Source organism: Orcinus orca, chromosome 21 (assembly GCF_937001465.1).
Source record: "Orcinus orca chromosome 21, mOrcOrc1.1, whole genome shotgun sequence".
Taxonomy (NCBI): Eukaryota; Metazoa; Chordata; class Mammalia; order Artiodactyla; family Delphinidae; genus Orcinus; species Orcinus orca.
This window is the reverse complement of record NC_064579.1, coordinates 29,574,322-29,596,832: the sequence shown is the minus strand read 5'-3', so window position 1 is coordinate 29,596,832 and position 22,511 is coordinate 29,574,322. Positions and strand designations below refer to the sequence as shown.

The window sequence follows — 22,511 nt, the reverse complement described above, 5'->3', positions numbered from 1 at the left end:
TACACGACTGCTCTGTGTAGTGAGAACTATTTTCTGCTTTCCAATTGGAAAGTTTTTTTGTGTATGAGATATGAAATTGAGCTTACTATACATAATTGCAAATGAGCCCACCTGAGATACTGGTACATGCTCATAACTTAAAGTGTCAACAACTGGAAGAGAACAACAAATGTGAACGTAAGGTAAATTACTTAACAACCTCCACTATGAGTTCTCCACATCTGAGCATTCAAATTTATAAACCAAATTTTAAATGGTGTAACATCCTCACCGAAGCATGGAAAATTATTTCTTGCATCTTTTGATAAGAGCTTTCCTGAACATGACAGTTATCAATTATCCCTTTAATAGCAAATAACATTGCTGAATTATCTCCTATGATCTTACTGTACAAGATTTGCCTGTTTCTGTGACACATATATTTCCTAAACTAGAATACAGACTTCCAGAATTTTAGGAGATAATTAGGCTACTAAATCAATGTTGTAAGTACCTGTAAAGTAATAAAAAAGTAAGCCTTTATCATTATTAAAAAAAATTATCTCACTCAAGTAGCTGATAATGTGATATCTAGATGCACGTGCCACCTGTGGCTCCAATTCCAGGTTGTCTAGCCTATTTCAAGTTATATTTGTCTGGTCATTGAGATCAAGTAAAAACAACCTGAAACTTGTCTCCTCATGTGACAGCCCATGTTTTACCATGAGAAGTTTTGAAATTCTTCTAGTCAGTCATGATGGGATTTTTTCCCTTTCAATACACAAAGGCAAAGGTCAAAGTTGATCATTTTAGTGTATTTCTCTACCAATTTTTATAACCGAAGTTACAAGTCCTTCTTGAACAGTAACAGTAACCTCAAGCAAGAGGAAGCTTTTCCTTTAGGATCTGTTTCTCTACAGAGTAAATTCTTTGGGGAATTTCTAAGATTCTCTCCAGGTATCCATATCTAATTTCTTGCTCATCAATCTCCAAGGAACAGTCTCATCAACAGTGAGAGAATCATCTCCACGCGATTATCATAGAACACAGCATGGTCTTGGATGTTGAAAAATGCCAGCCACTCTTGGTCTAATATATGTTTCTCACATGAAAGGAAAGGAGGTGTCAGTTAGTAAGAAATCCCTCCCAATCTCCTAATATGATTTCTATGGATTATAATATTCTCAGTAAGATCTCTGTTCCTGAAGACACACTGGAAGCTACATACATAATTTCACTTTAATATTTCAATCTGCTACATGGAATAGATACAAAATACAAGATGAGATAATTCAGCAATTGCAGAAAGTAGTAGTAATGTTTGTATACTCATCATTATCATGAATGGCTGGGTAAACACATTATTCAGTAATCTGGTAAACTGTTACCTTTCTTGCATATTAGATCTGATTTTGAATAAATTCTGGAATACAGGAAGGATATGTGAATCCTTCCAAATTGTTTGAATTTCATTTTAGTCTTCATTACAGAGTTTAGGCAAGTAAAATTAGGTAGTATGGAGAATTTGCACATATCTTATTGACAGGGACATCTAATCAGTCATGTTGGACTTCCAGTATCTACTGGGGCAAAAGAAACAAACAAACAAACATACTCTTACTCTTCTCTGAGCAATATAAAAGCTGCTGCAGCTCACCCATGCTCAGGCTAAGGGCTGCAAGGTAGAGTCCACAGAACACAACAACAAAAAACACTCTAGCCCTAGAAGTCCGTCTACTGGGAGCAGAGGAATTTAAAAACATTATTTTCTAAGCTAAATTGATTTGCAGCTTTCGAATATATAGGATTATTGTGTGAGTAGTAACAAAAGTTTTTAGTACAGCAATATTTAATCATTAAAGATAAAAAGAATGAAGAATTTCAAACTTTTAAGTAAATATATCTAATTTTTTTTTCAGAGATACCCACAGTTCTTTAAGTATTCCTATTACTATAAACACAGGGAAAATCAGCTCAATATAAGTAGTAAAATTCAACTAGCCATTTTAATATAGAGTAAGTTTGTGGAGCTCACTTAAGAAGTATATGAGTTTTCTTTCCATTGGGCCCTTTCAAACAAGCCTTGGTTTATTCCAGTTGAGCAAACTTCCCAGGAACTCTCAATGCAATGACCTAAACCTAGCATTTGTAACATTAATCTCTAAACTATCACCTAAAGCACGGTTCCCCAAACTCTGGTGAATTAACTGACAACTTTTCAAAGGCATTTAATTACTGTATTTAATTTTAGATCACAGAACAGGAAAGACTGTCAGACTGATTTCTCAGATCTCTGCCTTCACACAGGTAAGATGTGACCACGCTCACTTTCTTGCACACTTAGGCCAGTGAGGCAGAATCTCAACAGGATGTAAGAGAGTGCTTTTCTGCAGGGGCTGTCCACACCACAAGCCCAGAATCAGCTCCACTAATGCCAATAAGAGGGAGACAACACAACACCCAAGACCATGCTGTGTTCTATGATAATCACACCAAGACTATCCTCTCACTGTTGATGAGCCCAGGAGATTTGTGAGCAAGAAATTAGATATGAAAACCTAGAGAGAATCTTTGAAATTCCCCAAAGAATTCACTGTTAGAGAAACAAACCCTAAAGGGAAAGCTTCTTCTCACTTGAGGTGACTTAAAATGTTCAAGGAGGACTCGTAATTTCGGTTATAAAAATTGGTAGGGAAATGAGTTTCTCCGAAGGGTATCTATTTCTGAAATACTCAGACAATGAAAGAAATGTAATCTCTCTCTTCAAACCATTGTTGGAGACTTTTAAATTAAAAACGTCAACAAATACATATACAAATGGACATGGAAGTTACAAAACAAGTGTGCTTTACTTCTGATACATGATCCAAGGCATCGCTAAACTTCATTCAAATCAACTGCTTTTACTTAATATAGTAAAAAAAAAAAAAAAAGTCAGCTCCAATGCTTGCTCCTTTTACTATCTGCATGCAAAAAAGTAAGTCTGGGTTTGTTAGCTTCTGAAAAATAGGAAAGATTATATTTTTAAGATTCGCTTAGCACACAGTGCGCCTCTGAGATTCAATACTGTCTGTCTTTTTTCTGGGACGCGCTTCCCTTTGACCCCAGGGTTTCTTGCCGCAGCCTGAGTACGAAGGCCACCTTCAGGGGGGCGGGGGTCCTTACAGAAGCGCCCGTGGGCACAGTAACGAGAGCGACAATCTAGACTCTATACGCACTGAGGCTGAATAAGCTTAAAACATAAGGCAGTGTCCCCGATCAGGGTCGCAGGTGACACTCCAGGGGCAGTTCAGAGGCGCAAGGGCTGCTGCTGCTTCTGCTGCGTCCCGTCCTCGGCCGGTGAGCGGCGCGGGCGCTCGGGGCCTCATCGCCTGCCAAGCCCCACAGGACGCGCGCACGCGGGTCCGCCACCGTCGCGGGGGCGGGCGGACCCCCACCAGCCCCGCGACGCCCCATCGCTCGAAGATCGCCCTCCTCCAGCCCGCGTCCGCCTGCGTCCCTCGCCCTGCGGCCCGCCGGCCCCTACCTGCAGGACGAGGCGACCGCAGCGGCGGACAGCGGAAGGTGCTGAAGCGGGCGCGGCGGCCGGACCCGACCCGCACCGCCCTCTCCTCCTGCGCCGCGGGCTCCGAGGCTGCGCGGCCGGGCCGCGGGGTCTGAAGGGCGCGGAGGCGGGCTCCGCAAGCCTGGCAGCGCGCGCGGCACTCCGGGTCCCGCTCCGAGCCCCACGTGACAGCCACACTGGCCGCTGATTGGAGCGCCTGGGGAGAGGCGGGGGCGGCCCCTGACCCCCGGAGACTGTGCGCGCCCAGGTGGTTACCTGGCAACCGGGAGTCGGCTCTGAAGTTGTGGTTCCCAGGCCCTGGGTTAGGCTTCAGCAGAGTTTACAGGGAGGCTGAAAGTGGAGGAAAGAACAGTGAACCGCCAGCGTTCTCACCACCTAACAGATTCCGCCCACCGGGTTTGCACTTTCTAGGAAAATGAGTCAAGTATACAATAAATAAATCACCCCATCTTCTTGAGGAGCCTGAGGGAGGGAGTTGAGCCTCCTTCAGAGTCTAGGCTACACTAGCCTTGATGCTCACCTGGAAGGTGAGTACAGAATGCGGTCTCTTCTGCACTTCGTTATAGTCTGATTGGGCTCAAGAAGCTCTGTGCAAAACTCCTATGAATGCGATTTGTCTCTATTGGTGGATTTGTATGTAGTTAATACACCTGCCCTCAAAGTGTGCAAACTGACATTTTCCTTGTGGAATCTGGTTGAATGGAAATGGCACTGTCATTCATATTTCCTTCTTTGTATCTCTGAAATATCTTCACTACCAATGACCTTTATCAAACACCCAGGAGAAAATAAACCTTCATATACTCGGAATATGTGTTTAATAACATTTACTGAGCTTTAATTATATGTCAGACTCTGAATAGTTAATAATTTTTTTGTTTTTTTAATAGCATTTTTCAGATCTTTTAAAAAATTAATTTATTTATTTATTTCTTCATTTTTGGCTGCCTTGGGTCTTCGTTGCTGCGCGCGGGCTTTCTTTAGTTGCGGTGAGCAGGCGCTACTCTTCGTTGCGGTGCGCGGGTTTCTCATTGTGGTGGCTTCTCTTGTTGCGGAGCACGGGCTCTAGGCGCGCTGGGCTTCAGTAGTTGTGGCTCTTGGGCTCTAGAGCGCAGGCTCCGTAGTTGTGGCGCACGGGCTTAGTTGTTTGGCGGCATATGGGATCTTCCCGGACCAGGGCTCGAACCCGTGTCCCCTGCATCGGCAGGAGGATTCTTAACCACTTTGCCACCAGGGAAGCCCCTGAATAGTTAGTAAATTATGGTTTGCCCCAACCGGCCAACCAGCGAAACTCCCTGGACGTAATTCTGACCCTCCTATGCCATACACTTTTTTTTTTCATACACTTTTTTCTTACAAAGTATTCTGTGCAGACTGTTCCCTATCACGGCACTTAGCATTCTGTTTTGCAAATTAAAATTGACTTAAAAGTTACCTCTCCACATAGACAAACTTGTCAAAAGCTAGAATCAGTTCTTACAGGTCTGTTCTCTGCATTCTAATAAAGTGCCTGATGAATAGCAGATCTTCAATAAATGTTGGATGAATGGATGGATAAATAAAAAATTAAGCACATAATCTACCAGAGAAAGTATAGAGGACAACACCTAAATATATGTGGTGTGTTAAGTCCTAAAGTAGGGTTATATAAAAGTTCTGCGAGATAATTTCAGATGAGGGAAGGAGAAAATTTTCTTTGTTTTCAGAGTAACTCTCAAGAAGGGTGATATTTGGACAGGAACTTAAGAAACAAATAGATTTCACCTGTTGGAAAAAAGGACTGGACATACTATGCATCAGGAACAGCATGGCCAAAAGCACAAAATGGGGAAAATGCATGATTGATTTAACTAATTTTGACTTGTTTGCATTCTCTGGAGGAGGTGAAGGTCAGTATCTAAAGAGAAGAGGAGGGAAAGAAATTGGCAAAAGATTAAACTGAAAAAATAATAAAACCAGATTTAAGAAGACATTGGACTCCCTGATTAGGTTAGCCCTTAGACCTTAACCCCTAAAACCAGAGCTTTTTCTTGAGAAAAGATACCTTACAAATGTTGGGGGTACATAAGGGTGCAGAGAAATGAAAAGCATGATGGAGTAGGGAAAGATGCTGATGGCCTGAATTAAGATGATGAAAATAAGAATGATGGAGGGGAGATGGAAAGAAACATTTCTGGGAAAATAGACTGTCATTTTCATTTATGATCAGATATTTATTCGGTACAGTGTCAACAATAAACATGAAGAGAAAAGGTTGTCAAAGACCCAATGTCTAGCTTGTTCCATCAAAGTCTTTTACAACTAATTGGTTCATAATTGTTTCAACTCTCCAGTTAAGAATCAGAAAACCAAATGACACATTAGAAAATACCTGGTTATGCATTCACAATTGAAAGATGAAGGTCTTGAGGCCTGGAAAGTTCTAGAATTTGTCAAGATCCTACAGCTATATTAGCAGCAGGATTAATATCATGATCCCAGACTCCCAATTCAGTACCCTCCTCCCTTTACCATGATTTGGTTCACAAGTTTTGAAAGCGAGGTTTAAACAATCACAGATATAGTTAGATCCAGAACCCAAAGAAATAGGATAACCTAATTTCTAAGGAAAACATCTTTTTACTGAGATTTTCATTCTTTTAGTCAACAAATATTTAATGTGATGCTCTCATCTCACAACCAAAAAAGTCAGACACTCAGGCTGACAGTTTCAGGGCAATCATTAGTTCTTAGCTAGAAGAGGGATTAGGGGAATCAATTGGTTCTAGTCAATCAGTCTTCAAGGGTAGACATGTTCTGTGAGAGCAGTGGCTTTGAAAAGGTGTTCCAGGCCATTTAATGTGACAGGTGCATTTTTTGTGGATATTCTAAAAAAAAAAAAGCAACCAGGTAGAAATTCTTGAACTTAAATTTTAGGAAAATTTAGCTAAAAGGGCTTTAGATTCACCTAAGTGAAAAGCTTTTTCACACTATTTTTAATGTAAAAATGGTAAGAGAACAGAAATAAGCATGACAAAAAAAGCGATCAAACTGATATGCAGTAAACACATAGAGAACTAAATACTTAGAGACTTACTGTGTATAAAAACACTGGCTGAAACCAGATTGCACTGGCTTGAGAGAGACAGCTGTGATAGTTTTCAGGGTTTTAGCAACCCATTGCTGTACAGAGCTCTTATTAAAATTAAGTGATATAAACTTATAATTTTAAAATGTTATTAAAAACAAATACTCAAAGCTCATCACTTTCTAATTATTTTTAGTATTTTATCTTTATCTATGTTATTGATGTTATTTATGTCTATTATGTCTATTTATGTCTAAGTCTGCATGGTGGAAATACTATATAATATTGTATATTTCTTCCCAACTCGTCATTCCATGATGTGATATTTGATGCTTGAAACTAGCCAAAATCAGTGTATTTACAATCCCCAAATCAGCAAATGCTGCAAATCAGGCTGTGATTCATGGTTTTGTTGACTGTCTAGACCTACACTGTCTAATAAAGTAGCTACTAGCAGCATGTGGGTTTTTTTAATTAATTAAAATTAAAAAGAATGAAAAGTTTAGCTCCTCAGTTGCAGTAGACACATTTCAAGTGCTCAACAGTGAGTGTGGTTAAGTGGCTTCTGTATTAAACAGCACGGGTAAAGAACATTTTCATTATCACAGAAAGTTCTGTTGGTAAGTGCTGGTTTATTTCCAGAGTCAGAAAACTGTTCCTGGAAAGAGCCAGAGAGTAAACATCAATATTTTAGGCTTTGCAAACCATACAGCCTCCATCTCAACTCCTCAGTTCTGCTATTGTAGCTTGAAAGCAGACAGACAAGACATAAATAAATAGGTGTGCTGTGTCCCCAAAAAACTTATTTACGAAAACAAGCTGTATTTGACCAAACAAGTTATTTGCCAATCCCTGGTATAAACTTAAGGAAATGATGGAGAAAATATTAATAACGCAATTCAACTGTAAAGTGTGATATGCCTATAGTTATTACAATATAAATAGCAAAAGAATTTAGGGACACTGCTTCTAATATTCAAAACCTATTATGCAAAGACGTTGGTAAGGTCAACAACTAAATAAAAAGCCTTCATTGTTGCCCTGTTGACTCATAAACATAAACGAAAATATCAGCATCAAAGCACTATGTTCATTTGTCTATTGCAACTGTCATTCAGCTACAAATAGAAGAGTTTGGCAAAAATTCAGAAAGAATTCTGTGAAAATCAATTAGCTATATGGAATATAAAATAAAATATTGCATTATTATATGTAAACATGCAACACAACCTTTATCTCAGCAAAATCTGTAATAAACTTGTGTACATATATGTACACATTGTTTTATTCAGAGCACTGGTTGTTAAACATTCATTAGCACACCACTAAGAAGTCCTTAAATGTGTCTAAAAATGTGACACAGGGTGCATTATGATTCTTGGTGTTTCTAAAGCCATCAATCTATCTATCCATTGATTTGTCTTTATTTCTGTTTACCTATCAGAACCTTGAAAATGTGCCACTCATCTCCAGCTGTAGGAAACTTCAAAGATAGATGACCTCAGGTGTTGTGCTCTGAATCCACCACCACTGGGTCTGGCCAAAGCTGCACTTTACCATATGTACATTGTCTCTCAATAATTACTGTTTCATCTTGGCAAATGACTGCCTCCAGTTAATATTAAAATATCCCAATAGTGTACAATTGGCCCATCAGACTGAAAGAAAATTAGGTGAATACATTTTTTATTTTAAATGGAAGATGCTTTTTGAACATATATTTGCAGTGAGTATTGGGAGTTAATAGAAACTAGGCGAAATAATTCTTGTTTGCTTGGACAGCTTAGCTTATATCCTTAATTTGGCCATGAGCTTATACCCTTAATTTTACCATGATCCTCTTAAATAATATGTTTTTGGCTTATTGTATCCCAGATGGAAATCTTTTTTGGTATAAGATACAGGCAAATGTTATCTGAGATATTATAACTCTCTAAATCTAAAATTTCCTTAATATGGGCATTCCATTCCCGTGTGTGTGTTGCATATACATAACTATGTATCTAAATAAAATGTATCAAAGCTTTATAAAGAGCACTGAAGAAGTGTACGTATGAGACTGACACAGTGCAACAGACAAAGCTGAGACAAAATAAAGCAAGGTTGAGACTTCTGGTTATGGAAAATATGCCTTAGATCATCTTGCTGTGAAAACAAGACAAGATGTTGTTGCTATGAGTGGGAGTCCCACATGATGCAATTTGCCAAAAATATCTCAGAAGACTTAGGGCCCCTAAAACAAAGCTTTTTGTTCTGGGGATGACTGCCAAAAACTTATCTTTAATCCACAATTTTAATCTTTTAGTGACACCAGGATGAAGAGCACTTAATCATTTTTCACATGTTTTTAAAATTCTTAAGATCATCTACAATAATACGTGAAAATCTAGCATTTATAAAATCTTGTTCAGTGCGTGGCCAAATTTCCTTTGGCTATGCTTTTTGAGAGCAGTCGTAAAATTAAACCTTAGAGGATTTCTTCTGTGTTACTGTATTTTTAATCCTAGCCATCTTGCCAAAAGGAAAAAAAAAAAAGAGAAAAGAAAAATCTCTGAATATATATTTTATGAAATATGAAAATAATATGTTACATTGTGATTTTCCAGAGGGAAAACTTATAAACTGGTTGATTTTATGGCCTAAAAAAATTTTTCTAAGGAACACAACAGTTTAATAAACAGTATGTCCTATTTTTTTTTTTTTTTTGCATGTTGTTTTTCCACACTCCCTTGTCCCTATGCCACTCTGATTCCACAACTACATTATAGTTTTAGGTTTTTTAGAGATGAAAGAGGAATAAGAAAGCAATGGATCCAAATTCTCTTCCGGAGATGTTACTATTGAAAAACTTTTTTCTCAAAAGGAGAGTGTGGACAAAGTAATTAAGTAAATAAGCAAGTCAATCTTGAATGTCTATTAAGCAGGTCGGTGAACATCTAATACTTACCACTTACATAAATTGTTCTGTTAAATGAATGTTAAAAATTTTTAATTTATGGTTGATAAATTAATATTTTTAAAGACGGTTATATTTAGCTTTTCAAACCTTTGCATTGCATAATGCTTTATTTTTATGTTGAAACTTGAGGCAAGATCCTTAGGGATTAATTTGTAGGTATTCTCGAACTCTCTAATTGCCAGAGTATTTTAGTATCATTGCTTTTGGTGTACAAATGGATTTCCCCCTCTAGTTCATGAAAACACAATTAAATTTTGAGAAGTGTGTTGTTCAATCATATGCCGTTTCCCCAGTTACAAGCATTTTACTAGTATAGAAGGGAACCAGGCAGATGTTATAACCAGTTCAAAAAAAATTCAGAATTAATGTATATGGTGAGTAAAGGAATATTGAAATGACTTTCAAATGGAAGCAGAAATTGTGTTTCTGGGAAAGAGGAAGAAGTCAGCTGAATCTTTGCTAGATAGGACAGAATTTACATATCTATCAGTTACTTACAATTTAAAAGAGAAGTGCAAAACAGCGCACAGACCATGAATAGGGTTGGAATTGGGCAGCCAGAAGGAGGGGCGATAGTCAACGCATGAATTTCCACTGGCTTTTCAACAGTTGTGCGGGTGATATTTAGGGACCTAGCTTTGTGTACATAATACACTCATTGAGATGACAGATACGTAGACTTTAAACTTAATCAACGTGATTGATTCCTAACATCACACGTAGGTTCACTGGGGGAAAAAAAGATAATCTCTGGTTATAAGAGAACTGAAATAATGCTTAGCTTAAAATAGCATATGCATTGGCATGATTATAAACTAGAATTATCTAATAGATACCATTAAAAGAGGTTTTTAGTCTATCATTTCACCACTGCTTTTCCCAAATCTTTATTGTCAAATTTACAGTGGTTCATAGCTGAGGTTTTTTTGGTGATGGGAATAGATGGAGTGTATTATGATTATATATAATGGGAAAAGTATTAATCTCTGAATACTGAAAAATCTTGGTGATTTTTTGCTTGGTTAAGGTATGGAGTTTAAAAATAAAGCTTCTGGGTTTCCCTGGTGGCACAGTGGTTGAGAATCCGCCTGCCGAGGCAGGGGACACGGGTTCGTGCCCTGGACCAGGAAGATCCCACGTGCCGCGGAGCAGCTGGGCCCGTGAGCCATGCCCGCTGGGCCTGAGCGTCCGGAGCCTGTGCTCCTTAACGGAAGAGGCCACAGCAGTGAGAGGCCCGTGTACCACAAAAAAATATAAATAAAAAATATAAATAAATAAATAAATAAATAAAGCTTCTGACATTATCTGAAAGAGTATACGTATTGTCTTAACAGGACAATCCTAATTTTTCTGATGATTTTTGTGACAATTTTGAGTTGCCACTAGGTGGCACTGCTGCATCCTTAGTCAATGTAGCGGTTGATTCCTCTTCCACCCCGAAGGCCGTGCAAGTTCTGTGAGGCCGGGCTCGACTTCTAGTCCCTTCTCTCGCTTCTGTTTGCTTGCTCGTTAAGTTCCACTCAAAGCAACAATCAGATACAACTTGTTGCTTGTTCAGCCCTGAGATGATATATTGATTCTGGTAACTGTGATCCTACTTAGTTACTTGAGGACAAAGCAATGTAAGCTAAGCATTCGTCTTCCTCTCTCCCAGGGGCCAACTGGCTCGGCGTTGTGTGTATCTGTAAAGCAGTGGGTCATACCTACGTCCCTGCTAAGTCGCCCACCTGGCAGCTCTCCTCCCACCGCCTGCCGCTGCACCGTGGTCACTGAGATGCACAGGCATGGTTCCCTGACGGGATGCCGTCCTCCTCTGAACGCAGCAGCAGGAGGGCGAATACTCAGCACCCTCAGTTCCTCTGATCTTTCTATCCCTTCACACTCCCCATCAGCAGCGCCCAATGCTGAAAGGTAGAGCAGACTTTCTGAAGGGCTGGGGTAACTAACACAGGAGCTGTCATGCAGGAGGAGAGCAACTTCAGACAACACGCTAAAGGTGCCTTTTCTCACCACCCAGAGGAAAATTGCCCAAGATCTTAAGTTACAACTTTTGCAGGGTTAGGGTTTTGAGTGATGGGCACACTGAAGTTCCTAACCTTGACACTCCTTCCTCAGTACTGACTACTTCCTAAAACCCGCGTGAAAATTGAAAAAAAATGATTTCCTTGCAAGTCTGTGTGTATGTGTGTGAGAGTGGCACAGCTCTAATGCAGCCATTTTTTAATGGTGTCCAAGTGGTTTACAATAGCTAAGCATCTTTGAAACCAAGTATCAGTTAGATCAGTGCTTTTCAAGATTTTCACCTAAGAAAAAAAAAGGAGCATGAGGTTTCTGTGACTATAACATTTTTTGGAAGTTTCAAAGTATATTAGAAATTAATGAGAATTTCACGTTCTATGCCATAAAAATATCTCCATATTTTTAATTTACAAATATTTTTAATTTATGAAATACATTTTTAATAAAAATTTACTATTCACTAAAACTGAGGTTTCAGGAAGACGATTCTCGCTTTTTTCTGGGACCTTGAATGTACCCCTAAGGTGAAAAACCAGCCATCCTGGTTTGCCTGGAACTACAGTGTTTCCTGCGACACAAAACTTTCAGGGCTAAAACCAGAGCAGTCTGGGCAAACGGGGATGGTTGCTTACCTTATATGTGACTTTGAGAAGCACAGATAGGACAGGGGTTAACATCGTTTAGGAAGAGGGATCCTAAAAATTCTGCCTAGCATCCCTTCCCTATTACGATAGCAATTACATCCTGCTTTTTTGGTATGTGATCTCCGCCCTCTCCCCTGCCTCAGCGTGGGCACATGAGTTCAGCTGTCCACCTAGAGTGCCCTAACCTCTCCCCACCATGCTTGGACCCAGTCCTTGTTAATAAGAGCACTTCGCTTCCTGCCCACAGCGATTGGTGCAAGCAGGGTCAGGGGACCCAAACAAGACTTGAGATGGGTACTTGGAGATGGTGAGAGAAAGGCTTTCTTCTGATACGGTTGCTAAGTCAGGAGGATAGAGAAGGAGCTATCTTGATTCACATGAAAAGAAAGAAAAAAAAAATCATTGCATGAAGAACGGAGGCAAGAGGGTTTACCCAGAGCCAAGAAACCCAAGACTTGATTTATTTATTTGAGCTCCTGCCTCAAGTCATGCCTAAAGCTGGACCCATTTCTAGGCTTTAAACCCTACAAGCCAATACATTACTTTTTAGCTTCAGCTAGTATAATTGGATGTATATAATTAGCAATGGAAGGAATCCTAAGACACATGCTGAATTTATTTTTCCTCAGTTTACAAAAGCAAAATTAAATATAGCCTCTTGAAGATTCAGGCTTCATAGCACATGATTCCCCTGTGCCTTGAGGCCGTATTCCTCCAAGGAGACGGTGAAGGGTAGGAGGGGCGGAGTGAGGGGGATGGGAAAGCTAACCGTCAGCTGAGACTCCAGGGGGCAAGCCGTGTGCAATGTACATCAATGAGGGTTTGGAAATCTCCAGGTCTGCTTCAGCAGGGGGTGGCGCCAGGTATGCCAAAGGTGGGTGCAAAATGGTTCCAAGGAAAAGCAACATGGGAGATTTGCTACACGGAGCAGGGCCCTAACTGATTGAGTACCGTGCTGTCTAAGTCCTCAGGGGAGAGTGAGAGGTAGACCAAGATAGGAATCAGTCCTACAGCCTAGGACCGACATCATGAGGAACCAGGCTCAGAGACTCTGGATAAGCCCGAAGATCAGAAGAGATTGGCCTGAGGAAGGGAAGGTAGGACCGTGAGAGCCTCTTTTCTTGAGAGAGGATTGGTTTGGGATTTGAATGGGGAAAAAGCCCAAGGAGGGGACCAGCAGCTGCAACCCTAAGACACTGGAGAAGGCAAAGACCTAGAAGTGCAAAACATGGAAAAGAGGGCGGTTTTAATGATAGCTTCCTAAACTGTAATTCCCAGAAAAATGTTATCTTTACAACTGAATTCGAATTCTAGTGATTTTTCGTAAAAATAACTTTTTGTCTATATGCTCATTCCCCATGTTGAAACTCCACTCTCCGTTTGGACATGTATGTTTACTGGAAATTTACAATTCCACCTGTGAATTCATTTCTATAAGCCTTGAAGCCACAACTGAAGAGCTGCCTCTCTATCCCTCTTCTCCTGTGCTTTCCTTAACTTAAAAAGAAAAAAGCTCGGTTCACAGAGCCGTGAAACATGAAAAGAAACAAGCTCGATTACTGTTGTGAACAAGCAGGCACAGCAGCATAAACAAGCTATTCCAAACGTTTTCACTGCCTGAGATTTAAACGCCACTCCTTTGAGGTTGGGTTTCCACGTATGCAATGGGACTGTCAAGTCAAAAATTTTATGGTTTCATAGATGTTTTAATGAAATAAAAGGGCATCTAAGAATAACCTGAAGCATTAAATGCTTTCATTCTATCTCCCTGGTTTTTAACAAAACAAAAATGCAGGTCTAATTTATTTCATATCATTAAAAGGATTGAAAGTTCTCCACTGACCCTCTGCTCCCAGGTATATCAGCACAACACACTTAGCAGCCTTGCTGTCTTCACCTCAGGGTGTCCTCCTTTTCCCTTTTCTTTCCCTCTCCCCACCCCTATCCTGAGAATCTTAGTGTTGTAGAGGGAAAAATGAATATATTGGTGTCCCTGACTTTCTGGAGTTCTTTTTCACTCAGAGGAGACGGTGACATGCATAAAAATGCCAGCATTTTTTGAAGCCTTTGCTCTCTATTTGTATGACTGTCTGGGTTTTATATGTCAGTCTTCCTTTCCATTCGCTGATGTGTTGAATACTTTAGCTCCCAGCACAAGGTCTTCCCCTCTAGTCCTTCTTCTAAAATCAGGGAGCTCAACATCCTTTCAGGTGGCCTGTGCAGCAGTCAGGCCTCTCAGCCCGTCACATTCACCTCCGACCTTTGGCTCTAGTGCCCTCAGCTCTGCACTCAAGGCATCTTTGGGTCATCAGCGTTAAGACTGGAACTCTGAAGGGTCTAAGCTAACCAGCTGGCCCACCAGTCTTATGTCCGTACATGTGATGTTTCATTGTCTGTGTTAACTTGGCTGGGCAAGGGTGTGACTGGAGAGCTGGTGAAACATCATTTCTGAGTGTGTCTGTGGTGGGGCTCCTGGAAGAAATTAGCATTTGATTCAGTAAACTGAATAAAGAAGATCGTCCCTCCCCAATATGGGTGGACATCATCCAGTCCACTGAGGCACCTAATACAACAAAAAGACAGAGGAGGGGCGAATTCTATCTCTCTGATCGAGCTGGGAAGCCTGTCTTCTCCTGCCCTCGTACATTAGTGCAGGTTCTCAGGCCTGTGGGCTCTGGGATGGGCACTGTTGGTTCCTCTGATTGTCAGGGCCTCAGGCTTGGACTGAAACGCACTACCAGCTTTCCTAGGCCCCCAGCTTGCAGACAGCAGGTTGTGGGCCGCTCAGCTCCTGCATCATGTGAGCCAATCCCTCAAAGCAAATCTTTTTCTACATATGTATCTATATATATCCCATTAGTCCTGTTTCTCTGGAGACTCCTAATCCATCCAGTGTGTGTGTGTGTGTGTGTGTGTGTGTGTGTGTGTGTGTGTGTGTACAGAAACATGAAACTCTGGATCAGGGAACAGAACTTTCATGTACTCACAGAACATCTGTCCCCCACACCCCAATTCCCCGTGGCGAGACAAGGCAAGAGTCAGACTTATCTGTGTCTGCAGGGGTTTGTATCACAGCAGAGAAACTGAAATCATGAAACCCAGAGTTTATATTGGAACTGCTGGCATATCTTCCCAACCTCCCCTCTGGAGAGAGAGAGAGAGAAAGACACTTTGTTTTTCACTCTGGAATATAAACAGATCCTCTCTTGGGGGAGGATGGGAAGGTCTTTACTGGAATGTAGGAAACTGACTCTGGGGGAAGCAAGAAAGCTGTCTTTAAATTTTATTATTCATAAAATGTGAACAGTTGTCTCTGGGGAAGAGGAGACATTCTGTATCTTTATAGTATGTCAACTTCCATTGTTCAGAAAATCCTGGCCATGTAGGAACATAGAAATTCAGGAAGGATTGTCTTCTTGCAATCTATACCTACACGACCTCTAAAATCTCCACACCGAACATCTCAGTTTCTGACTACCTGCTCCTGTTTTTCTAGCTCACTTATTCCAGTACCCAGACTCTAACAGACTCTAATTCTTGCCTTCTTTAAGATATCTAATTCACTTTTTGATTTGTTTGTTTATTTATTTTTCAGTCATCTGACCCACCATCTGCTACTTTCACTTCCCTTTTAACTCAGCCTAAATTTCATGTCCCATTAGTATCATTAGTATCAGTGTCCTGAGAATTCCCTTAGTCCCAGGCAAACCAAGATGGTTAGTGGAATTTATCACCAAGAACCAGCTACGATAACAAAAACAGCACCATGGTTGCAAAGCCTTGGCATTTCAATTAAGCTTTTGGAAAACGAGAAAGAAAGGAGAGATTTGAGTCATAATTTCACTAAAATGCTTTTTTTGTGAAGTCTCAAGACCGGTTCCGTTTGAAGATCCACAATCCATTCATGTGGTTAGGCTGACCCCTGTTGGGAATGGGCTCTCAACCACAGTCACTTGAGAGGTGGTCAGTGAGCTGCCTTTTTCTTTTAAAGTTTTTTATTTCCTTTTCTATTCAGAATGAAATATGCCTCCCATAAAGTTTCTCCTCTGACATTAAACACACGGGGGAAGCTCTCTGCAGTTGTGCTGCTGACGTGTTTTGTGGGCCTGCCGTGGAACCGCAGAGTGGCGAAGATCAGGCCTTTGGTCCCCATGTTATTCTTAGTTATTAGCAGGGAGAACCCAACAAGATAGTTAATTTGAAATTGGATCTCTAAGTGCTCGTCTTTGCATCTGGCCTTGACATACGGTTATCCCAGATTTCTATGTGTGTTTCTCCTTTGCTTCCTTCAGATCTCTGATTAAATGTTGCCTTATTAGACAGCCCTTCTTGACTACATTGTATAAACGGCATCTCTTTCCCTGATACTTTCTATTATCCTTCGCCTACTTTAGTCCTCTTTCGACCAGGCAACCACACCTGAAATCTGCTCGTCTCTCTCTCTCTCTCCCTATCTATCTATCTATTCATCCATCACTATTCCCACTAGAAAAAGGCGGGGGCTTTTCCTATATTGGTTACCGCTGTATCTATAGCATCTCAGACAGGACGCCTGAGGGTACCAGTAGATGCACAATATATATTTCTTGAATGAATGAGTGAACGAATGGTCAGTGTTTCATTAACATAAAGCCAATCATCTGAAAGACACTGAGCGGCCAAAAACAATGCCTCAGTCCTTGCAAAGGAAAGTGGTCATTAAAAGAATCACACAGCAGAGTGTCTTTCCACAAGTTAATGGCCTGATTACCTAATTTCACCAAGTGGAAATAGAGTGGTAGTGGCAGCATGTGTCACTCACAGGTCTCTGAATGCAACTTTGTTCATAAACAGACTTTGCTCTTGTTCTTGTTCTTGCTATTTTTCCTTTATCAAACTGAACTGTAAATTCAGGGCAGTGATTCTTCTCTCATTTATCTATTGACGTTAAATCAATATTAAGACTTTTTAATAGCCTAAAATATTATTAGGCATATATATTATGCCCTTCAAAATATGTTTACTGCATATAGATTACTAGTGTTGTCCTTATTATATTCTAGCTAAGTTGCCACTAGGCATATTAAAAAACTATCTAGTGCTTATACCTGAGGCCGTACAGACAGAGTAAACCATGCTACACATTTTCAACACTGGACAGAGAATAAAAACTATTTTTCTTGTTAATATTCTTTGATTAAATAGGACTTAGATAAACATTTTTGGACTTTTAACTGAAAATACATCTAAGAAGATCGTAACAGCTGACAGTGCTTGAGAAAAGTGGTAATAAGCCGTGCTTTAAACTTTTATTCAACTTCTTATTCTGACATAATTTCAGACTTGTAGGAAAGTTGCAAGAATATTGAAAAGAATTTCTCTAAGCCTTTTTGTTTCTTATAAATTTATTTATTTTATTTATTTATTTTTGGCTGTGTTGGGTCTTCGTTGCTGTGCACGGACTTTACTTGTGGCGAGCAGGGACTACTGCACTTCGTTGCAGTGCACGGGCTTCTCATTGCGGTGGCTTCTCTTGTTGCGGAGCACGGGCTCTAGGCACGTGGGCTTCAATAGTTACAGCACGTGGGCTCAGTAGTTGTGGCTCGCGGGCTCTAGAGCTCAGGCTCAGTAGTTGTGGCGCAGAGACTTAGTTGCTTCGTGGCATGTGGGATCTTCCTGGACCAGGGCTCGAACCTGTGTCCCCTGCATTGGCAGGCGGATTCTTAACCACTGGGCCACCAGGGAAGCCCCTCTCTAAGCCTTTTATCCAGGTTCCCATGTTAACATTTGCTACCTTTGTTTTGCTCTATTGCTCTTTTCTTCTCAAATATGTTACACACGCACACCCCCGGAGTTTAATCTTCTCTCTTTGTATATGTGTTTTTCTTCATTTTTTTGAAAGTAAGCATCAGACATGATGCCCCTTTACTCTTAAATACTTCAGTAAATATTTCATAAAAGCAAAGATATTCTCTTTCTAATCAAAGTACAACTGCCAAATAAAAAATTAATATTGATATTATGATCTAAACTACAGACATTATTCACATGTTGCCAGTTGTTCCAATAATATCCTTTATAGCAGAAGAAAATCCTGGTTCACACTTTGCCCCCTGCTGTTCTGTCTTCTTGGTCTGCTTTAGTCTGAACACTCCTCAGTGTGTCTTTGTTTTCATAACCTTGATAAATTTGGAGAATATAGGCCAGTCATTTTGTAGACTGTCCTTACACTTGCTTTTATGGGACACAGCCGTGTGATTGGGTTCAGTGTCTGCATTTTTGGCAGGAATATTGCAGAAGCACAAGATGGCATGTGTCCTATTGCTAGTGATATTGACTTTGATCATTTCATTACAGTGGTGTCTGCCCGTTTTCCCCATGGAAAGTTATATTTTTTCATTGTAATAAATAAGCATATTATGGGAAATAATTTGTCAGTAAAGAATATAAAATTCCTGTGACTCATCAAACTTACTTTTTATCCACTAGTTTTAGCATCTGTTAATGATTCTTTTGAAATCAATTATTACTATGATGGTTACCAAACGGTGGTTATCTAATTCCATAACAGTGCTGCTTTAATCAGAAATAAGTTATTATAGAATAGTTTTTTATCTTTTCATAGTTTAATTATTTTCTTAATGGATTTGTATGCTCTCATTTTTTCCCCACTGCTCGTTTCCCCACTGCTATCTAAGGGATCCGTAAAAATTGCCTAGGTCATTTGGTAAAAAGCTACTGATTTTATAGATCATTTCCTTCTTATAATAAGTAATTGTTTGCATTAGCCATATTATTTTAATATTTTAAAAAGTATAGATGCTGTCTGTTTTAAGAGAGCAACTTTTTTATATGTAAAGGGATATCTTAGCCCTACTCACTATCTTGGGGTTAGGTTCCTTCACTAAAGCTTAAATTTACCGGGCATGGGTTGATTTTTTTTGCCAAGACTCTGACATTAGCAGCAGGGCGCACGAGCTGTCGAAAGAATTTTTTTTTTTTGTCACAAGTGGCATTCATCTTAATTTCTTTCTTTTTCTTAACTATATGACACCGTGTGGTAAATATTACATGATATAGCAAAGAGTTTCCTATAACTTTTATATTATGACTCAGTTAAGGACACTTTAAAACCAACACTACCGGGCAAAGAAGTTTTTAAAATTATATATCATTGGGTAGTCTTTGCAATGGCATTTAAAAAATTTACTAACCTGACTAGCTAAATAAACTAGACTCTGCTCCGATACTAGAAATTTTTCTCTCTATATATGTATTTCTATATATACATATAGTATGAGGATATGAAGGGTGAACATAATATTTACCAATCTACAAACACTACCTCTCAGTTTATACACACTTTATCTCTGGATATTAAAATGTCATAACTGCTAAAGTTTAATGACCCTGTAAAGAGGAATGGAGTAGGTCTTCATCTTTTAAAAATACATATAAAGTAGTGATAGTACCAAGAAAATTTGAAAATTATTTTGTGATAAAATGGGAAAAATTCTAGCATGGAACTCTAGATGCTGCCAAAAGAGCATTTATTGGTGGTTTGCAGATAATCATGTATAACTTCCACTCTATTATCAACACCATCATCAAATCATGCCTGTAGGAAGGCTCAATGAATACTTTTGGATGTATAACTTGTTACCATAGATGTGTCCTTCATATTTGTTCATTGGGTAAATGATTTAAATTAATAGCACCTTAATATATTCATTCCATGATTCTTGAAAATTCGAATTTAACTTACTTATTTTTGTTGTTGTTTCTTTTACTTTGGGTTGGCAAAAGTTGAGGAAAGAAATTGATTGAAAGGATGTTAGCACTCACTTTTATCCAAGATGAGCCTTGTTGGTGACACTGCAGTGAAGTAATACAATTTGTATCGATAGCAAGGGAGACAAAGGTATCATAATTTTGTGAGGCTAGAGACCACGTACACCTTTTCTCTCTCTTCCTTTATAGCTTTATAATAACTTTATAATTTTCTCTGCCCAATCCCACCTCACCTCCTCATCCCCTCCATTCCCATCCCTTTTCTCATCCCCTAACCCTTCTTGACCTACTTCTCTTATAGCTTAACTTGAACTAGTTTTTATGTTCAGAGATGGGTGTTTATAATACGTAGTCTTCACAGATTAAGTATATTTATGAAGCCGAAGTGGAAGCTTTATTCTAACCATCAAGAACTTTTCGAATTGAACAAAAAACTCTCAAATTTATGGGAATATAAGGATTCAAAATATTCTATTTTTAAAATTATATTTTAGAAATTTAAAACACTCAGTCTTAAACTATACTGTTGGCAGTGAAATAAACATATATATATATACATTAATTAATTAACTGTTATTCTTCAGCCAATGCAATTTTTAACAAGACTGCAGCCGACAGATTAATAAGACATCTCTAATTCTGATGGAATTATTCATTATACAGCTTGTTTCTATTTTCATATAATTTAAAGATCAATGAAGCAACAGAAAAATAATGATGACGAGAGAGCTCTATAGCCTCGCGACTGTGTTCTGATCCTATTTTTTTGCTGTAAGACTAACTAGCTTATGATTGTTGCAGTTTGCTGCAGTCAGTACAAACAATCAGATCATTTTTACAGTGTTTCTTACACTAGAGTCAATTTTTTTTTCCTGGAGTGATTTCTTTTTCCTGCTAGCTCTCCAATCTGTTCTCTCGCCAGAATCTAAATTGCTCAGGCACCTTTTTGTCCAAACGGATCCAAGCTCAGCAACAGTAGATGCCTGTCTGAATAGCAGGGAACACTCCTAAGGGTGGCAGTGAATCCCAATGAGAAGAACACTGAATTCAGAGCCAGAGGCCAGAGTGCTTCCGAGTACGGTAGGTTGATAAATGACAAAGTCCTTTCCAGTCTCTGCTTACCCTTCACGCAGGTGACAACTTAGTGCTTCCTTGTCTCGGTGGAATTTTCCTGTAGCGGGTAAAGGCGATGTATGGGTACATCAGTTCCCTTTTGATGTGTAACCAGCCAATCACCCCAAAATGCAGTAGCTTGAAACAACCATGACTGACAATTTCTCATGACTGATTGTGTCGTTGGTGCTTCTCTCCACAAGGGGTTGGCTGGACTCACTAGTCTAACTGTGTTGAGTTGCGTTTGTCCGAGAAGGTCTCTCTCAAGTGTCTGGGGCTTCGGTGCCAGCCATCGGCGGAGGCATCTCATTCTCTCCCCACTTGCTGCCCAATTCCACGCGGTCCCTCTTTCTATCAGGACATCCTGGACTTTTTACCCAGAAGCTCAAGGATCTAAGAGAGCAAACGTCAAAGCTTCTGGGCCTATTAAGGGCTAGTCCCCAAACCAGCAGAGTGGCTACTTCTGCTGAAGTTATTGGGCAGGTCAAATTCTACTGGACAAGGCCAGCCTGCTTCAAGGGGAGGGGAAATTCCACCTCTTGATAGAATTAGTGTCATGTGCACACAGGGAGGGGAGGAATTGTTGGCAGCTCACTTTTGAGACTATCTATAAGAAAGTACGTTATTTTTTAATGCTGCCCAGATTAATTTCTCCCATTTTTTTCAGTAGTCATATCCATTTTCCCTCAGGAAATTATTCTTCCTCCTCTCAATCCACGTGCTTTGGGTGAAGTCCCATCCCCAGCTCAAGTAGAACGTATGGGACTAGGGTTTAGGTCATTCAGTGCATCGTATTACATTAACCACCGAGGTCAGGAGTGAAATGTGATCTCATCAAAGTCAAGTGAGTGCAATAAAGTTTGTTTCCCTGGTCACTGTGGGATAGAGAGCCTCATTCTCATCCCTAGTGGTCTTGAAGCTAAAATGGTGATGGTAACAAGAGATAACAGAAAAATCATCAGAGAACAGATTCAAGCAAGAAGTAGAGCCCTAAGCTGGAGAGAGGAAAAACAGACCCTGATGACATAATTGAGTCCTGGATCTAGCTTGCTGAGGCCAGAACCCCACCTTGGTCTTCTCAGTGTTGTAATGCAATACATTTCTCTCTGTGTATAACGCCCGTGAGTTCACTGGATGGGAAGAGTTCCAACTCATAAAAGTAGAAAGTTAAAATTGTCTGCAATTCCGTTCCCTTCTTGGCCTCTGTAGCCCAAAGTTTAAATGCCTTGAAGAGAAGGGAGTGAGGAGAAAGAATTCCTCTGTTAGAAATATGAAGAAAGAAGGAAGGGTTTTTCCAATATTAAAAAAGAGGTTTTGTCAACTTGAGCTTGGGAGTGGGTGGAGGAGACATCAATTAGGATCTGACATTGCCATGTGCCCTCAGGGGGTGGCCAG

General features: G+C 39.9%; 2 protein-coding genes across 5 annotated transcripts in view; one reads left to right on the top strand and one right to left on the bottom strand.

Moving 5' to 3' along the window:
* The window catches only part of WDR17 (WD repeat domain 17), an 85,588-nt gene extending 81,943 nt beyond the window's left edge, over window positions 1-3,645 (bottom strand). For all 4 annotated transcript variants that reach the window (XM_049704152.1, XM_049704153.1, XM_049704154.1 and 1 more), the window contains exon 1: window positions 3,506-3,645. The gene's annotated coding sequence lies outside the window, so the exon portion shown is untranslated. The remainder of the gene's footprint in view (window positions 1-3,505) is intronic.
* Window positions 3,646-4,053: 408 nt separating this feature from the next.
* GPM6A (glycoprotein M6A) overlaps window positions 4,054-22,511 on the top strand; it is a 287,922-nt gene continuing 269,464 nt past the window's right edge. Inside the window, exon 1 of the mRNA XM_049704160.1 lies at window positions 4,054-4,071. The gene's annotated coding sequence lies outside the window, so the exon portion shown is untranslated. The remainder of the gene's footprint in view (window positions 4,072-22,511) is intronic.